Below are 19,452 nucleotides of genomic sequence, written 5' to 3'. Positions count from 1 at the left end.
CTTTCGGGAATTTCCTCTGAATTACCCTCCTTGCCAAGGTTATTGCACGGAGGAACATCTGTTGCTTCTACAGGAGGTAGTACAAACTTTATTAAGGAAGGGTGCGATAGAGGTGGTCCCAGAGCAGGAAAGGGGTCAGGGATGCTACTCCTGGTATTTCCTGATCCCCAAGAAGGATGGCAGACTTCGTCCAATCCTCGATCTCAGGATCTTGAATCTCTATCTGAAACAAGAGAAATTCAAGATGCTCACCTTTGCACAGGTTCTTCAAGTACTGCTGGAGGAAGACTGGATGGTGTCGCTCGACTTGCAGGATGCGTATTTTCACATCCCAATCCTGAAGTCTCACAGGAAGTATCTCCGTTTTACGGTGGGATCGCAGCACTATCAGTTTGCGGTCCTTCCTTTTGGAATTACTACTGCGCCTTTGAGTCTTCACCAAGGTGATGGCGGTGGTGGCGGCACATCTCAGAAAGGTGGGGATTCCGGTATTCCCCTATTTGGACGACTGGCTGATCAAAGCAGAGTCGTCAGAGAAAGTGCTCCAGCATCTGCAAGAGACAACTCAGTTGTTGTACCGTTTGGGTTTTTCGATAAATGTACCCAAGTCTCACCTGGTGCCCTCCCAGCGCAACCTGTTCATAGGTGCAGTACTGGACACGGCTGTATGTCGGGCATTCCCCCCTCCTCAAAGGATTCGCGACATACAGGAAATGGTTCCTTTGTTTCACAGTGGAGCGGTAGTTCCAGTCCTGAAGGTCCTTTGTCTGCTCGGTCTGATGGCTTCATGCATTCTGTTGGTCAACCATGCACGCTGGCATATGAGGGCGCTCCAGTGGTGCCTCCGCAGGCAGTGGTTTCAACACCAAGGGGATCTCAGGGAGTCAGTGAGGATCTCCAGAGAGGCTGCAGCAGATGTATCTTGGTGGGGCGTGAAAGGCAATCTGTCACAAGGGAAGCCTTTCCATCTGTCTCCATCGGTGGCCACGGTGATAACGGATGCATCCACTCTAGGGTGGGGTGCTCATCTGGGGGATCTGGAGGTCAACGGTCGTTGGTCTCCAGAGGAAAGGTTGCTTCACATCAACCTTCTAGAATTGCGGGCGATACGTTTGGCGCTCAAGGCCTTCCTCCCTTCCCTTCGCGGTCGGTCAGTGCAAGTCCTGATGGACAACACGACCGCGATGTGGTACATCAACAAGCAGGGAGGAGTAGGGTCGCAGTGTCTCTGCAGAGAGGCTCTGCGGCTCTGGTCTTGGGTTCAGGACCATCAGATTTGTCCGATGGCAAATCATCTGGCCGGGGTTCTGTACGTACAAGCAGACAGTCTGAGTTGTCCGTTCTCGGCTGACCACGAATGGAGGCTCCATCCAGGGGTTGTTCTCGGCATCTTTCGGATGTGGGGAACTCCTCGGGTGGACCTGTTTGCCACTCGCGAGAATGCTCACTGCCCGTCGTTCTGCAGTCTTCAGTATCCGATGCAAGGAGCCTTGGGGGACGCGTTTCAGTTGAGTTGGGGAAATCAACTCCTTTACGCGTTTCCTCCCATACCCTTGATTCCTTGGGTTCTGAGGAAGATTCGCCAGGACCGGGCCCAAGTCATATTGGTCGCCCTGGGTTGGCCAAGAAGGGTGTGGAACACAGATCTTCTCCACTTCTCCTCTCACCCGCCGCTCCGTCTCCCTCTCAGGGCAGACCTCCTCTCTCAGATGGAGGGGCAGGTTCTACACCCCCACCTCCAGACATTACACCTTCATGCCTGGAGATTGAACGGGGCAACCTGAATTCCTTTTCCCTCCCGCCTGACGTGGTGGATGTCATCTTGTCAGCCAGGCGTGACTCCACTAAGTCCATCTATTCATATAGATGGTCAAAATTTGTCACTTGGTGTGGGGAGAAATCTATTGACCCTTTGAGAGCCCATTTGTCTGACGTTCTCCAGTTTACCCTCTCTCTGGCGCTGCAAGGGCTTGCTGTTGCCACAGTTAAGGGCTATCTTTCAGCGCTGTCGGCATTTCTCTGCTTGCCTGACCAGCCATCTTTTTAAATCTCCTGTGGTTTTAAGGTTTTTGAAGGGCCTCACAAATAAGTTCCCTCCTACTCCTTTTATTGTGCCTCGGTGGGACTTAAATCTTGTCTTGACCTTTTTAATGGGTGCTCCCTTTGAGCCTCTTCACAAATGTCCTATGAAAAAGACAGTCTTCCTCGTTGCAATAACCTCCGCAAGGAGGGTAAGTGAGCTTCAAGCTCTTAGTTCCAAGCCCCCTTTCTTGACCATTCATGCTGATCGAATGGTTCTTAGGACCAGGGCTGCTTTTCTTCCAAAGGTGATGACTCCTTTCCACCTTGGTCAATCCATTACCCTCCCTACCTTTTATCCTCCCCCACACCCTTCCAAGGAGGAGGAGAGATTACACTGTCTGGACCCCAAAAGGGCGGTGTCCTTTTACCTGGACAAATCTAAAGACTGTCGATTGAATGACCAGCTCTTCATTGGGTTTGCTGGCTGCAAAAGAGGAAGAGCGGTCCATAAAAGAACTTTGTCAAGATGGATCGTCCTCTGTATAAAGATCTGCTACTCTTTGGCCGGTAAGGAACCCCCAGAGGGCATAAGGGCTCATTCTACAAGAGCTAAATCTTCAACCTCAGCATTGGCTAGAGGTGTTCCAGCAGAGGACATTTGTAGGGCGGCAACTTGGTCTTCCCTCCACACTTTCGCGAAGCATTACTGCTTGGATTCCGAGGTGAGGAGGGACGGCCACTTTGCGCGCTCTGTCCTCCAGGATTTCCTGGTTTAGAAGAGTGGACACCCTCCTCCGGGAGTAGGGACTGCTGTGGGACTCTATTCACAAGGTGAGGAATCCACTGGCAGATGTATCTATCAGAAGAGCAAGTTACTTACCTTCGGTAAAGCTTTTTCTGGTAGATACAGTATCTGCCTGTGGATTCCTCACTGACCCACCCGCCTCCTCGTTGTCCGCTCTTCTATTCCAGAGAGTCTGTGTTGTAAATATTTTATGGTCAAGGAAAATGTTATTTCAAATGTTTTCTTATATTTACTTTACACTGTGTGTTTTACCTTGACTATTGTGTACTGTGTATACTATGTATATATCTACTGTCATTGGTCCGTCCGTGTGCCTCGAAGGCACGGAAAAAGGGCGGAACTGATGTCATCACGCCGGTGTGGGCCTATTATGGGCGCCGGTGACGTCAGCGGAGTCGCGAACGATGCCGTGCCTCTATGACGTCCAAGTCCACGTCGGTGCGAAGCTACGAAAAGAATTTCCGAATGTTGCTGACGCAAGGGGGATATTCACAAGGTGAGGAATCCACAGGCAGATACTGTATCTTCCAGAAAAAGCGTTACCGAAGGTAAGTAACTTGTTCTTCTGGACTCAATCAATTTAGAGATGCCTTTTACATGAGGCACAAAATGATTAACGGGGTATTTTTGATCTCTCCTACTGATAATGGATGGATGATTTTAATAATGAACAGGCATACACTGGGGTAACAATCAGTTTTGAGCAGTTTGGATACTTTAATGACTCACCACAGGCTTTCACCAAATTGGGTGAATAGTTTGTTATTTTACATCGCCACGAGAGAAATACGGATGTGGTGCAATCTCAGACACATTCTGATTATTAGTCAAACGGGTAACAAGAAATTCAATGTTATCACATTATGTGCATTTTCTGGGTGATGCATGCCCATATATGTAGAATCTCGCACCGGGATTCCTTGTGACGCACTGACCAGTCGAAATGTGAAACAAGTTTGTGTAAAAAGGTCACTAACATGGGCATTTTTAATTACAGGTTGGACCTATGAAAAAGAAAAGAAAAGGGCAAGTACACACTTGACCCCTGGATGAATATAGTCTGTATAAATTTGACAGCTCTTTGAGCTTACCCACCAGGGAGGTGAGATTGATCACCCTGATGAAAGCCCCGGACCCATTGGGGCCGTAAGGCGGGCAACGCCCTATACGCCGGAATCAACCGAACTCTTCTACACAAACTCCAAACCATCCAGAACGCCACAGCCAGACTCGTCCTCGTAACACCACGTCAGAAGTGCATGACCCTACTAGACCTCCATTGGCTCCCTGTCGAGAAGAGGGCCACTTTCAAGCTCCTCATCCACGCCTACAAATCCCTCAACAGCATCGGACCTAAATACCTCAACGAGAGAGTCTCCTTCCACGTACCCAAGAGGAACTTCCGCTCCGCCGACCTCGCCCTGGCTGAGGCCCCTTGCATCCGCAGAAACAAAGCAGGCGAACGCCTTGGGAACCTCACGGGTTAGTAGCACACTTTAAAAAAAACTCTTGATTGATTGATTGAGGGTCATGGGACCATTGTATCCTTAACACAGACTAATTTATTTTCATTTTTAACAGCCCCACCTACTCCATCAATAAAGGGATACCCTGGAGTAGGCTGGAGAATTTTTAATCTTTATGCCCCCTGGTCTTCTTATTTTAAGTGGTCCCTGGAATATGGTCGAGCCCACCCTGACCTTTTGGAGTGAGGGTGAACCCGATGAGGAAGCATGACACTTTTAGAGTGTGTGAGGGTTATTTAAAGAATTGGAACCTTTTCCTTCCCTGCTTTTAGTAAGGTGGAGCTCCACCTGGAGAAACCAGTGCCCCACATGTTAGACTTATACGAGGTGGGATACTTTTTTGTTTATATGCAGCAAGCTGCAAGCCCTGTCTGTCCATCTGCCATACATCAGCTTTTTCCCTGACACGGTGGCTCTTTGGACACATGCCACTTTTCTTCCGAACATTGTCCCCCCCTTAAATATTGGCCAGCGTATCACTCTATATTTAAACAACGTGAGAGCAAGGGAAAGGGAGTCCCTCCTCTACCCCTGGAATAAACTATACTGGAATAAAGATTGTCTTAGTTTGAAGTTGGTTGCAAATTCTACTATTTTCTTTACTTTTTTGCACCATTAGTCACTCCTTTGTTGTTGTTGTATATTTGTTGTTGTTGTACAGAGTATCACTCTGCCTGTCTTTTTCTCACCACCTCATCCTTCCTAGGAACAGGGGAGACTCTAACACCTAGACACAAGGAGAGCTCTTTCATTCTACATTGATCACACCAAAGACCACCAGGTGGACGATCAATTCTTCATCAGGGTTATTGGAGCGAAAAAGGGCAAGGCTGTGCAGAAACGAACTATCTCTTGATGGATTGTACTCTGCCTTAAGATCTGCTGTGCACTAGCTAAAAAGCAGCTTTCTGAGGCCTTGCGGGCCCATTCCACCTGGGCCAAGGCCACTGCTACTGTCTTAGCTCGCGGGGTGCTTTCCTGAGCATTTGCCAAGCCGCTACATGGGTGTCACTCCACACGTTCACGAAGCACTACTGCTTGAACAGTTGGGTCTGCAGAGATGGACATTTTGCCTGTTTGTTTCTCCAGGAATTTCTGGTTTGAGCTGGTTTGCAGGCTCACCTCCAGAGCGTATTACTTGGGTATTTACTCTTAAGGTGAAGAATCTTCGGTTAGAAATCTTCATCAGAAGGTCATGTTCCTTACCTTCAGTAATGCTTTTTCTGGTAGAGACGGTAACTGCAGATTACTCACCCACCCTCCCAGCTCTGTGAACCTGGCTCTCCACCCTAAAAATCCCACTAAAATCTGCACACTGGTCAAACATTGTTTTTTCTGTGGCTGTCTGTTGGTTTGGAAACACTCATGAAAGAAACTGATCTCAGCGCGCCGGGGTGATTCTTATATGCTCATGTCTAACGCAGACACCACTGACGCAGAGCGATTAACGTCACCTGCGAGCAGAGGTACTGCTCATGATTTTCCAGATCCAGTCTGACGCCTAGGGTATATTCTAATGTGAGGAATCTGCAGCTAGACAGTCTCTGCTAGAAAACCTGTTACTGAAGGTAAGTAACTTGTTCAACACAATATGTTCGAGTAAAAGAAACAATGCCCTCAAGTTTGAAAACCTGACTTTTCTTTTGGGCAACCAATTGAATGTTTGAAGCATTAGTTGAAGATTGATAATCAAGATTGTTTTCTTTTCACCGCATTTTTGTTTAGTTAAAATAAGTATGGTACAAAATGTACTCCTATTTGAATTAAACCGATTCTTTATAGGTCTTGTTCAAATCATTTTGATTCTGTGGTAGAATATTAATGTTGTGCGCCCACTCTTTTAAGCATCTCCAATTTTACTTGGCTCTTAATTTCTATGCTTAGTGGTATATGAATTTTGCTCTGGGTAAAATGAATGTATCTATGGGTGTGGACTATCTCTGTTATTAATATAGGCTGAAAGTATAAAATATCACTCTAACTCAATCCCAACTTAAGTTATGTTCTAAGTGAAATCACATTTACACCTATGATAAATGCTAAATTTCTCGGGCAATCCCATCACGTGCACTGTTGACGATCTAGTGCTAGATTATTTTGTGGATATTTTTAGATCTGGTTGGAGGTGAACAATCCAATCTTGTTATGAGTAGATTCCTTTTATAGGTTTCGATCAGTCTGCAGCAAGTATTTTTACGCATTATTTGATTGCTCAAGTGGAAGATATGCATGTACTTGGGAGTTGGGGAGGTCCCCTCTGTTTCTTGCTCCCAAGATAATTTGAGGCATTGCATGTTTTTAATCCACCCCAACACTCAGTGAGTCGTCATGGGCCACTAAAATACCTTGCATGTCCCAGTTCATAAAAGATTTTGGCCAAGTAGTATATCCAGAATATTGGTAACATCAAGAGACGAAATGTCTTTGTGCATTCCGTTTGGCCGATAAGCTTGATCAGTGTTCCATTCTTAATGGCATGAATTTAAAAACGTAAACAATCAGTTGTGTCATTGATAGATACATGCAATATAATGACATCTTAAAGGACAAGCCTAAAAGTGGATTTATGATAGTTTTTGTGTCCCATCAAATTCAGATGTATTAAATTGGTCCCGTTCCCAGTCCAACATGAAGAACATGATCTGCAGGTAGATGTACTGAGAAATCTCTCCGCCTCGATGCAGCTCTTTTAGTTCATTCTCTTTACTGTTTTGGGTTCTAAGAAGTACCAGCCTGCCATACAGAAGTGTCTTTCAAGATCACCCAAAATTTGAGCTGGGCTACTGCAGTTTAAGGACTAAGAGCTATGAATCTGACATCTTGCCTACTCCATTGGCAAATATGTTTTTGAAGTCTGTGATTGTCCTAAATTCTGGGTGGTAGCCCGGTATCGTTCATCACTTTGTTTCATAGAGGAAGCCGAGCACAGTCAGAGTAAATCATTTCATCCTATAGATGTTTAACAGTTAAAAAAAAAAAATCATGTTGAACTCTGTAAACGTCCCAAGAATTAGTTGTGCTACCGTAGAGGTTATGGAAGCACAACAATGTGGGATAATTTTGCTCCCAATGTTCAATTTGGTCTCAGGATGGTATTCACATTATTGCAGAAAATTATCTGGTGCAGTATTGTAATTCATCATCTCGGATGTAACCAGTGCCCTACAAAAATATCCTTGCAATAAAAAATGATATACTAGACAATATATCCTTCTGGTTTAGTATGAAGTAGGGGTATTTCCATGCCATGAATTGGCAATTAGAGTAGTTTGCTCAATAATTCAGTCCACAACTTGTGCGTGAAACACTCCCAATGTCATGCCTCCATAGTGTAACTGCGATCCATGTTTCAATAAATATTATCTCTGATCCTCTCCATTTAAATCTTGTCTATTCTGGGGACCCATGGTAACAATTATGACGATTGGTCTTCCCCACAGAGCCCTTTAACCATGATGAATGCTGAAGAGATGCAGCATATGTTTGGGACTTTTAGAACAGCACTGAAAACTGCTTTTCCAGTAATGTATCCCAGGCCAACCGGTTAGCTTGAAGGAAGTATTCAGAAATTATTTTTAGGACTTGCCTGTGTAGGCACATTTGCTGTTGCTTGCATGATGTTTTGTTAGCTTGCTAGAGTCTTGGAGCCCTCCCATTGCTTACAATTTATTGGCTTCACTGTTATTATTCAATTGTTACTAAGGGCACACTTTATTGCTTATTTCCAGTTAGAACTCTGTATTCTCTTTTCGTAGTTACTACATTCATAATTGTTCACTTCACAACCAATTTCCAGCTGGTAAATCTCTTGAGACTCTTGGAACAAAGGGATTGCGTGCTTTCCGACACCCGGTCACTTCTTGTGCAGGACCAGAACATTTACATCAAGCAAGGTTCATCATATATGACAATTGTTACTAGTGACATAAGCCACATGTAGGAAGAACTTTGAGGCGCTTCCCAATCTCTGCTGCGCCCCCCTCTGACGATTAATGGGATGAGCACAATTGGTTTCACCTCAGGCCTGTGAATGAATTAATATAAATTAGTAAAGTGCAACAATTGTTCCAGTAGGGCATCAACGTGCTGGGGAATATGGCTACAAAGATAGGATTAGTTTATTTAGAAAAGCTACATTTTCGGCTGCTTTTTGAAAGAGGATCCTGAGGGGGCATTATGTAGTGCTTGAGGGAGGGTTTTGCAGCTAGAAACGGGAAAAAACTATTTTAAGTCTAGATTGTTTAAATCGGTCAGTAGTTTGGTATTGGAGGATCTGAAAGATGCTGTAGGTGTATAGGGACTGATGAGGTCCTGGACATATTTTGGGCCCTGTTTAGCTAGGATACGAAGAGACTTGGAAACCATTCTTATAAGTATATTGAAGGTAAGTCTTTGTGAGAAAGAGGATTATTAGTTGGGGCGAGTGGTAGTCCAACACGAGTGCTAATGTCACTGTTCTTTTTAGATTCAGTAAGGTAAACCTGAGTTGAACACCTGGACTCTGTGGCACAGAGCAGACAGGCTTACTTTAAGAACATTTGTAAAGCTTAAGTTCCAAAACAGGTAAAACATTAAAAACACAATAACATTTCCACACTAATATATAAAAACAAAGAACAATTTAATGAACAAAATGACACAAAAATTACAAGAAGACAAAAATGGGCGATACTTATTTTTAAAGCTTAAAATTAAAATGTCCAGAAAGCATAAAGCGCAAAAGGTGGTCACCTGGTTGCGCTTGACTGGTACCTAAGCGCAATGAAGAGCAAGTCCAATACAGAAATCAGGCTTGTCCCAGACTGAAGTTTTACCTTCTGACTTGGGCCTGATTACGAGTTTGGTGTTGTGGGAGCGGGGCGCTACGCTACCACCCCGCTTCCACACCGCCAAACCCGTCCTCACACCGCCCGCCAGATTACAAGTTAATTTGTGGTTTGACGGACGGTTTTGGAGCTCAGATGCCTACAGTGGGATAAGGCTGCAAGTTTAGCCAAACAGGACTCCACAAGGCCGGAGACCTGCTCCGCAACTTCTTGCTGAAACAGATTTGGTGCTGCAGAAAAACTGGGAGAAACCTCAATCTTTTGACGATGGTTCTAGGTGCAAAGCATGGGCTAGGTGCAGTGGGCGCAGACTAGCTTGCCACCTCTGAACCCGCCTATTACTTTTGGGCACAATGTGGGGAGTCTGGTTGGGTTATTCATGCACTAATGCAATTTAAATAATTAATACAGTTTAAACATTGCATTTATCATCCTCTTCCATGCATTAGTTTGTCGTTCAGTTGTCCGTTTGCCTTTCTTAAATTTGTCTCCTTTCATTTCAGGCGCTGAAAAATATTGCTTACTAACATGAGCTAAATCAAATTGCGCTTTTAAGGGACGTCTTATAAAACGAAAAATTCAGGCTGCTTATATTCTACTGTTCAACACACACATGCCATCGAGGAACGCATGTATAGCTCATGCTAAACTTTATAAGTCTCATTGATCTGGAAACAATTTCAAAGATGAATTTCATTACAGCATTGGAAGGTATGCACATTGATTTCATTTATTGCATCCATTCGAACAGTGCTTTTTAGATTATGCAAGCCGTGTTGAGAAATATATATGAAAAGATGACACAGTTCAAAGTGAAGCGCACAGCCACTTTATCTTCAAACTATATACAGATTCTAATCGCATACGTTATATAGTCTTGATAAAATGCACGTTCACAAAAGGTTTCTGGGCGCTGCGTAATAAGTGATGAATTTTGTCAGCAGTGATACGCTTCTCTGAACAACCAAGTTTTCAAGTTTTTCCTGAAAAGCCTTAATTCTGTTTCGAGGCGTAGATGGTCTGGGAGAGAGTCCCATTCTGTGGTTGCCTGCACAGAGAAAGTGTGACCACTCATTCTTTGTTTGAACTATCTTGGTATGATTCTTTGTTAGAAATATCTTGGTATGATTAGAAAATTAGTGAAAGATGATCATAAAATATGTGGAAGAGTGAATTGTTTAAACCTCCTGCAAGCAAAAAGAAGAGCCTTTTATGCAGTGCCATAAAGGATAGCCTGCAAGTTTTTAATTGAATTCTTTGTTTTACAGGCAACCAGTGAAACTGTTATAATAGGGGGTCAAATGTGTGCTACAAGGAAGTTTATATATGCGGTTAATGGCCCCATTTTGAGGCACTTGCAACCTATGTACAGCATTCTTAGGGACACTCAGGTAGATAGATTTGCATTGTCCAACCTGGAGATAATGAAGGCCATAATTACAGTTTCCAGGGCTTCCATGGATAGAAAGGGAACTAGCTTCCTAATCATTTTCATCATATATATATATATATATATATATATATATATATATATATATATATATATATATATATACATATATACATATATATATATATATATATATATATATATATATATATATATATATATACATATATACATTTAGAGACCACTGTCCTAATTTGTGATTTCATGGTGCAGTTGCTATCCGCAATCACTCCCAAGATGTTTTGCAGATGTGCTCAGTGTAGGTGAAGTGCCCATCTCTGGGGGCCAATATAGACGGTTATATAGTACCTCTTTGTTATCCATAGCTATCACAGTTTTGTAAGCATTTTGATTCAGATGGTTATTGCCCATCCCATCCCAAATAAAAAGCATGGTGCTTTGGAACTCTTGCTCTCTGGCAATGGAGCCATCTAGGTGGAGCAGTAATTGAGCTGTCTGCATAATTGTTCAGTCTGGAACCTTATGCAGCTAACTCCTTTATAAGGGGTCTAACATATATGTTAAAATGATGTGGAAATAAAAATGGACCCCTGAGGTACTCCACAGTTTATATGCATTGCTGTTTGTAAAACACGGTGGTAGTTGTTCATGACCGCTCAAAAAAAGATTTCACAAAATTTAGTAAGGGTACCTGGTGCCCTGCGTCTTCAACACCGTCAACCAAATTATCATGGCCGACTGTGTCAAATTCGGCAGACAAGTGCAATAGCACTAATGCTAAAGTCAGTTGTTTATAACCATCAGCAGTAAGTCATCCATTACTGAAAGTAGTACAGATTCTGTGCTGTGTGCTGGACGGAAATACATCTGTAGATAATCATAAGACATGAAAGTCTGAATTAGTTACAGATTTCCTGGGCTACATGGCCTTCTAAATGTTTTGGATGATAATGAAGCAAGCCGTTTGGGCTATAGTTTTTTTAAATTGTAGGATCATCAACTTGCTTTTTAGGTCTCGCGCCTAGCGTTGCAGTGCGCAGCATTGCTCACGCAGCGCGAAACCTATTGAAAGGGCTTTAGAAAGTTAACCACACGCTTGTGCGTGTGGTTTTGCTTTCGGCGACTGTAATTGTCTCTCGCATGCTTTTTTTTCAATAAATACAGGACGCAATTGGCCAAAGGCGGGACAATGTCCTGCCTTTGCTCCGCCATTTCCACCTGTGGCCAGCACATGCAGCAGCACGCGTTTGCCTCCTGCCACTCTCCCTTCCCCTCCCGCTCATCTGTGGTGCGCGCGCACCATTAGTTGTTGACAATAGCAATTGGGTCGCGATCGCTTTCAGTGCCGCTTGTTTAGGTCGCGCGCCGCGTTGATAAAGATGTCAGCTGCCAGGGCCTCAATGATTTAGGTGACGAGAAGAATGAAGAAGTCACGCAAGGGTAAGTGTTTGTGACGCAACAGGAGACAGCTGCGTTACCGCCCTGTAAAAATTCCAATCCAGATTACTGGCAAAACATTTGACCAATGGACCATAGCAAAATTATTTTTCTACTGTATAACACACCCGCATTAACCCGACCTTTACAAGAAAATTTACAAATAAAAAGGGTTTCTAATACTGGTGTATTCGCTTGAAATGCCTTTTAAGACAGGCTATCAATAATACATGCTGACAGAACCGAAACAGCCATTCGGCTTCAGGGCAGCTTCACACGAACTACACTCTGAAATGTCAGCCTAATCACGGGAGATCACACACTCAATGGGCACAAAACATTCAAGCACGAGTGATATGCGCTGATAATCCTACAGTGGGTCATTTGCCACGCCCATGTACTGGCGTCATCCACATAAAAAACTTCAAAAAAAGAGTTTCCCAGAAAGCCAGAAAGGACTGGGTATACAATTTAGACACGAGGAATACCAATCTTCCCGTTTTTAAAAACCTTGGTACACATGAAGCAAGAGTGACCATGAAGTGGACCTAGAAACAAACTTCTCCAGTTTGGTCCAGAACCCTAAGTAATACGATTTAAGGCAAAACAATTTAAATTGAAGATATACTGTTTTTAATTAAAGATCTGTCCTGAAGAAGGTGTGATAACCGAACAAAGCACTGAAACGCGTCGACAAAGGACTTTCTATTGTTTTATTGATGATATGAGATATTTTGTGATTTGTGTTAAAAAATTCTTTATTGTGTATGTAATATGTACTCAATGATCTGTATGGAATAGGATTTGCTTATATACAGTGGAGTATCCTTTACTTGAGTATACGATTGCTATAAAGTGTTATATAACATGTGTTTTTATAAAAAATGTTTTTAATCAAAATTTTATAATTAAATACTTGAGAGAAGAAAGTAATTTCATTGGTGTGCAGATATTATTAGCATCACAATCAAATACTAAAAAGGTAACATTAGCACGTAGGCCTATCGGCCACACACAAAAATTATAAATACAGAAAGGAATTCTTTTTATACTGTCATCCACATAAAAGCGCAGCAAAGAGTTAAGACACTAAAGCTCACCTCAGCAGCTACTTTCTTTTTTCTACGGAGTAATGTTGTTTGCTATGGGAAGATTAGCATATGGACCTGCCTTTCTTTTCACTACGTGATGGTTGTGTGCCCCTCCCCGCTGTGGTGTTTGTCTGTCCGGGGGCACATGACATGCTCCGAATGCCAGCCGTTTTAACCTCCTCATGGTGTCCCAGGTCAGGATGGGGAGATTACATGATTTGCTCAAAATTACACAGTATGTTGAGCTGACGTTGCGACTCCAACTTGGTTTCCCGATTTCAAAGCCAGCAGCTCCTGGTATGCTTTGGGGCTGGCTCAGAGCCCTCAGCTCTATTTGCTAATCTGGTATTGTGTAGTATGTAGAACAGCACCACGCGGCGTGGATACATTTGTGAGCCAGACATGGCTTGCACACTAGAATATCCAAGGTGGGACTTCCTTCTGCTGCAGTAGGTAGTGCAGCTTCAGTTCATGATACGAAGGTTGCAATCTGCATTGGAGCTGACAGCGCTGCTCGTGCGTGTGCACGTTAAATTAAATGCGGATCCAGATGACCCACGGGCTGATGAGTGAGCCGCACTGACCGTGCTAGTCATCGATGGAGTGGTTTCTCAGCAGCCCAGAGAACACACCACCAGAAGAATCCCCTGCCGCTGTGTTTTCCACAGGAGTCATTGTGGCCTTGAGGCTGCCCAATACTGAATTGCTCGCCGGCCTCGATAAGTAGGGGAGTTCCTGATGATAACTCTCTCCTTAATAACATTTTCGTTTAAATTAATAGTGCGGTCATGATGATCATCTTAAGCTGCCCGCTGCCCTGTTTCAAGCAGGAACATGCCAGGCTGCGATGTGTGATACTAATTAATCCATGCAGGCATGCGCAAAGTTGTAAAGGGATTTTTAAGAGCCTTTGTGTAGGTTTGTTAAAAACCTTACAGCTTGGTAGGATTGCAAATATTTCCACTTTCTTATTTCTCTTAGAAAGTTATTACTTTTACGACAATTTAAATGACGCATTTACTCATTTACCATTAGCAAATCGATCTAAGAAAGAATTGCAGGAAAGAGGTTGGTCCTGATGCAGAATGTTTGCTTGATGTGTGAACTGAAGTAAGTCTGCCTCATGTTGGTATCTTGCTATGACTGCTAAACTGTGCTTCATTCCGAGCTGCCTGCCGTGCCCCATATGTTTCCCTTGTCTTCATTGCTTGATTTTTGCTCCTAACAAAGTGTCGCTCATTGTAGTTAACCCCCCGCTGGTGTCCCAGATGAGTATGGGGAGATTACGTGATTTGCCCAGAATTACACAGTATGTGGAGCCAATGCCGAGACTCAAACTTGGTTGGCCGGTTTCAAAGTTGGCAGCACTGGTACCAATTGACTGATTGGTTAATGGGCTTCCACCAACTCCTACCTCCACTGGTCTGTTATTCGTTACTCCCACGCAAAAATGCTACAGCATAGGGCAATCAAACAGACATCCCACCTATGCCATTGCCTCCCCTTCACATTAATAACATTATTTCGCTTGTTTTATTTTAATGGGAAATGTGACTAAGCATAAAACTTTGCCGCCTACACAGACTTTGTGTAGAACTTACTAAAATGTTGGAAAAAACAATGCCCACTTGTACGAGATGTCTAAGCATATGTATGGAAGAGAAAGTGCTTGCAGTATTTCAAAAGCTACTGTAAAATATAGGACAGAAATACTTAGACCAGCCCAGACATTGGTCGAAGTAACCTGAACCGAGAGTGGATTCTCATCAAATATTAAATGATAAACTCATGGAAGGTTTGGGACAAAGGCAACTAGTGAAAATAGAGGAGTGTCTTTGAAAACAAATTGAAATGTATATAGAGGTTGGTGAGGGTTAACTCTCACCAAACTCTTATCTTATATGCGAGTTGTGCAATTCATGTGGAGGGTTACAAGCGCCACTTCAAGTAGCTACATGTAGCAACAACATGAAGGGTAACCCCTGAGATCACGGATTATAAAACACTAAATAACTTTCTCATAAAGATGCCGTACTTCCTTAAGTTACCAGAGAAAACCGTTTCTAGCTCGGCTCCCTACGCTAGTAAAGACTTCACTTGCTGGGACACTGTCAAACAGTGCCTACTCAAAGAATACAAAAAGAACAATTGATGGACGGAATGCTGTACAATTGCACTCACCCCAGTGCACCCGCTAGTACACTTCCAGTACAGAGATCTGAGCCTAAAACCATTGTTTTTTCTCACAATGCCTTTCCAGTTTGGATCCAGCCATTTGCAAATCAGTCTTGACCCTGCTCCCCAACAGTCCAGCCCGAACTGCCAGGCCAGGTCCTCCCTGGGACCGGTTTCAGAGTATCAACCCTCATCAACCAGGCTAGCTTGTCCAGTGCCATGGCGTGCACTCTGAAGAATACAGCTGCTATCCTGTTTGAAGCGTTTGTTTACATCGTTTTTATCAATAACCACAAAGGCCAATTAGAAATTGGGGCTTCCACTAATGCACACAAAAAAACCAATCCTATTTTAATGGGAAAAAACGTTACACTTTAAGGAACGTTAGGGGTACGTTCTTGATATGTACCTTCCGCATTTTATCAAGATTAACTAAAATGCAGTAACTGAATTGCATCAACCTGCACGTCTCGTAAGGCAGAGGGGAGATGAAGAGAAAAACCGAAGGGAATGGTAAAGGAGAATGACCATAGATGGGAAGGGGTGGAAAAAGGGGAGGGAACTTGAGTGAAAAGTCGAAGTTTAATATCTCCTTAAAACAACCCACAACAAGACAAAAATTTACTTTGCGCCACTAAATGGCCACTATTCAATGGAAACTAGTTTCCTATTATAGCATCTATCTAGCAAACGTGTCCTACTTTTTAAATACAGTGCACAAAGTGCTATGAGCCTGCAGGGCCTACCTTAAAGGTCACTTCTAAGTAATAAAATGGAAGGTTTAAGCCTAGCAAAAGGTTTAGTTTGCCATGTCGAAATGGCAGTTTAAAACTGTACTACAGGCTGCAGTGGCAGGCCTCAGACATGTTTCAAAAGGCTACTTTAGTGAGTTGCACAATGAGTGCTGCAGGCGCACTAGCAGCATTTAATTTACAGGCCCTAGGTGCAGGTGTCTCCAACCAGTCTATCACTAGCTACCAGTAGCTCGCAGAAAGCTTCAGAGTAGCTCCCAGCCTTGAGTTAATTTTTAACTTAAAGCTGGAAGCAATAAGTGTTGTGTTTTCCTTGTAAAATGAACATAGCCTATCCTTTACTATTAATTATTATCAAGCTGCAGATAGCAGACCCTGATAATGAGCAGTGCTCCCCTCCGATGTATGATCAAGGTGGGCCACAGAGGTTCAGAACTAAAGCACTGAGATACATAACTTTTAAATAAAAGGCATTGCCAATCCAATATTGGAACATGTGAACAAATTGATGTTTGTGAATGCTTTTAAATGAGAAAAATTCAAATGAAGAGTTTACTTAATGGTTAAGTTAACTCTTCATTTTAATTTTTTCCCTTTTCAAAGTGTTGCATTTGCAAACCGCAGGCATCTTGCTCCCAGTGGCTGGTAGACACAGGACCGTATTTATAACTGAAAAATGCAGTCATTTTCTTTTAAATTAGAGACATTTTACATGGAGAAAGATGTTTCAATGATACATCAAGTCTTAAAGTTTTTCTATACTTTAAATTAAGCCAATTAGGCCCTAATGTTTTATGAAGCATATTTCTTCACATTAAATACCTCACATTTCTTTTAGGGGGTGTGGCCTGAGGCGTCAACATGGCGGTCGCACTATAAGAGTGCTCTGGACCCCTTCCGTCATATGCCTTCTATCCGCCCGTTAACAGCTGCCATTGGACCCTCTCAATCATCAGCAGAGGGTCCCTGCCTCGCCAGCGGTGCTCCGATCCCTATTTGCTGCGGAACGGTGCCTCTGCTGCTTCATCGTGGACCCCCTTCCTCCAGAGGCCTTGACTTTGAAAATGGCGGCCTCCTCGGCGATCCGTCTCCCGGCCTGACGGTTGATGCCCTGACGGTCCGTCCCCCTGGCCCTCACTTGTCATTCGTGGGGAGGTGGCTGTACCTGACCGGGGTCCGCTTGCCTCCCTCATCACCCAGGACTCACCCTAAGGCAGCGCCTCTGCACCGATGACGGGGTGCGTTGGAATGGCACCTGAGACCATGGAGGGGGCTTTCCTCCTGTGTAGGGGACGCCAGAGAGGTACGGGAGGCGGGCATGGCCCGGCCGCGATGGCATCCTCACCTTTAATCCTGCGCCTGTTTGAAGTTCACTGAGCTGCCCGACCTGGTTTCTCCATATAGACGCACACCTGGTGGGGGGGTGGGCGTGACCGCCGAGCTCGGCTGCTGCTGTCGGGCAGCGGCATGCAGGATCTGGGCCTCCCTCCACTCCGGTGGAAACAGTTTCATCTGCCCCGGGCCTTGCCGTCCTGACCCAGAGGCTGAGGTGAGGGGGTTGTGCCGGCCTGCCTGGGGCTGCATCCCAGCCTTCCTGTGTTGGGCCCGGTGCATCGGGGGAGAGTATTTGAATTGGGCCCTTGGATCGTCGGATGGCCCCCTACCCCAGGGGTGTCCTGGCCGAACTCCAACTGCTGGGAGGCCTCCTGATCCGGCCTAATCTGGATCATCCTGCTCCTCCGGGTCCGCAACGGTGTTGCGGCCTGGTCTCCACTGCCCGGGATTGTTGGCCTCTACAGAAGACGAGAGCTCCCTTGTGGACTACACCGGCAGACCAGTCGGCTACCGGGCCGGGTTGCGGTGCGGGTCCTTCCCTCAGTGACTTATCTCCCCTCCCCCTCTGCCTGTTGTCCTTGGAGGGGCCCAACCCGGGATCCTCTCACCGCCACTTGCTCAAGGAGAGGGACCACGGAGTTTGGCTGCCGCTGTCAGGTAGCAGCACGGGGGTGGGGACCTCTGCCACGCACCACACCTGGGGGTGTCTTCGCGGGATTGTTGGTCTGCGTGTGCGGGGTGGACCTAGTTGGCCCCCCTGCCCTGTGTTGGCCCCCGTTGAAGGCGACCCCCCCCCCCAGGGGGACCGGGCCCCTCCTCTCCTCCTGTTGACCCCCTCCAGTGAGCAGAAGACTTTCTGCAGCTGTGAACCAGATCTTGGCCATCATTGCCGGATGGCGCGGGGTCCGACGCTGGCCTCCCCTGACACTGCCCACCCTCCTGGACCTGCCTATAACCTGGTGCTTAGAGCCCATGATCCGCCCTTGGACACCTTCGGTGATTGGCGCCGGACCCCTGCTCTGGGTTGGGCCTCACTGACTGCGTTGTCAAATAACGGACCAGCTCCCTGGGGCCCCCTGATCATTAGCTCATTGTCGCCTATCCTGAGACATGGAGGTGGTCCCATCCTTTTTCGACCGTCACATCGGATGGAGGTGGGAGAGGGGTTCACGGATCGTGCTGGTTGACCCCGGAGGCTCACTGGGACCTGGGAGGTGTGGCCTCGATGCCCGGGCCCGAGTATTGACGGTCTAGGTGCCAGCTTCCTCCCCCTTTGGGACTGTTAACTGCCTCCCTCACCTGTTCAGCGGCTGGGCCCCCACCCTAGGGAGCGATGGGCAGGAACCGTGTCCTCAAGACAACTGCCCCACAGACCCAAACGAAAATGGATCAATACACCACCAATGACCGGGATCCTGGAGAGGGGAGTCCAATACCCCTGCACCTGTGGGGGGAGATCTCTCCACTATCCTCCAAGCAATTGGCGCTTCGCAGGCCTCGGTGGAGAACACGATTGGCGAGGTGAGGGTGGACAGGGCCCTCATGCGTCAGGACCTGCGTAACGCCACCGCACGGATCTTAGAGGCGGAATCACACATCTCCACAGCCGAGGATGATATAGACCAACTCAAGTGGCCCGCCTCCAAACTCAGACCTCGGAACTCCACCGTTGGGCCGAAGACGCCGAGAACAGGCCAAGGAGGAACAATGTGCACCTCATAGGATTTCCAGGAGGGGCGAACAGGGTTGAACGCACACATTTATGGAGACCTGGGTGAGATCCTGGATGCCCAAGGAGTCCCTCTCTCCATAGTTCGCGGTCGAGCACGCCCAATGCTCCCTGGTTCCGCGGCCTCCTTCAGGGGCTTCGCCCCGGCCCATCATCATGAGGGTCCTCAACGTTCGGGTCAGAGACGCTATCCTTAGAGGGGTGAGGACACAGGGTCCACTGCTTTATCAAAATATTACGATCATGCTCTTCCCGGACTATACCAAGGAGGTACAGGCCCAACGACAAACTTATGACAATGTTCCGTAATCTGGGTCTTCGCTATGTTCGTCTCTTTCCAACC

General features: G+C 45.6%; 1 protein-coding gene across 8 annotated transcripts in view; it reads left to right on the top strand.

Annotated features, from left to right (window-relative positions):
• ZNF644 (zinc finger protein 644) overlaps positions 1-19,452 on the top strand; it is a 679,952-nt gene that overhangs the window by 282,580 nt on the left and 377,920 nt on the right. For 4 of the 8 annotated variants that reach the window (XM_078646188.1, XM_078646197.1, XM_078646145.1 and 1 more), the window contains exon 3: positions 9,683-9,890. The exons of 2 other annotated variants lie outside the window; for them this stretch is intronic. The gene's annotated coding sequence lies outside the window, so the exon portion shown is untranslated. Of the gene's footprint in view, positions 1-3,824; positions 4,310-9,682; positions 9,891-19,452 lie in introns of all 8 variants that reach the window. 2 more of the 8 variants (XM_078646205.1, XM_078646162.1) reach the window with 1 other exon arrangement.

This window comes from Lissotriton helveticus, chromosome 1_1 (genome assembly GCF_964261635.1).
Source record: "Lissotriton helveticus chromosome 1_1, aLisHel1.1, whole genome shotgun sequence".
NCBI classification, from domain to species: Eukaryota; Metazoa; Chordata; class Amphibia; order Caudata; family Salamandridae; genus Lissotriton; species Lissotriton helveticus.
The sequence above is the reverse complement of the archived record's forward strand: the minus strand, read 5'-3'. Positions and strand labels throughout refer to the sequence as shown.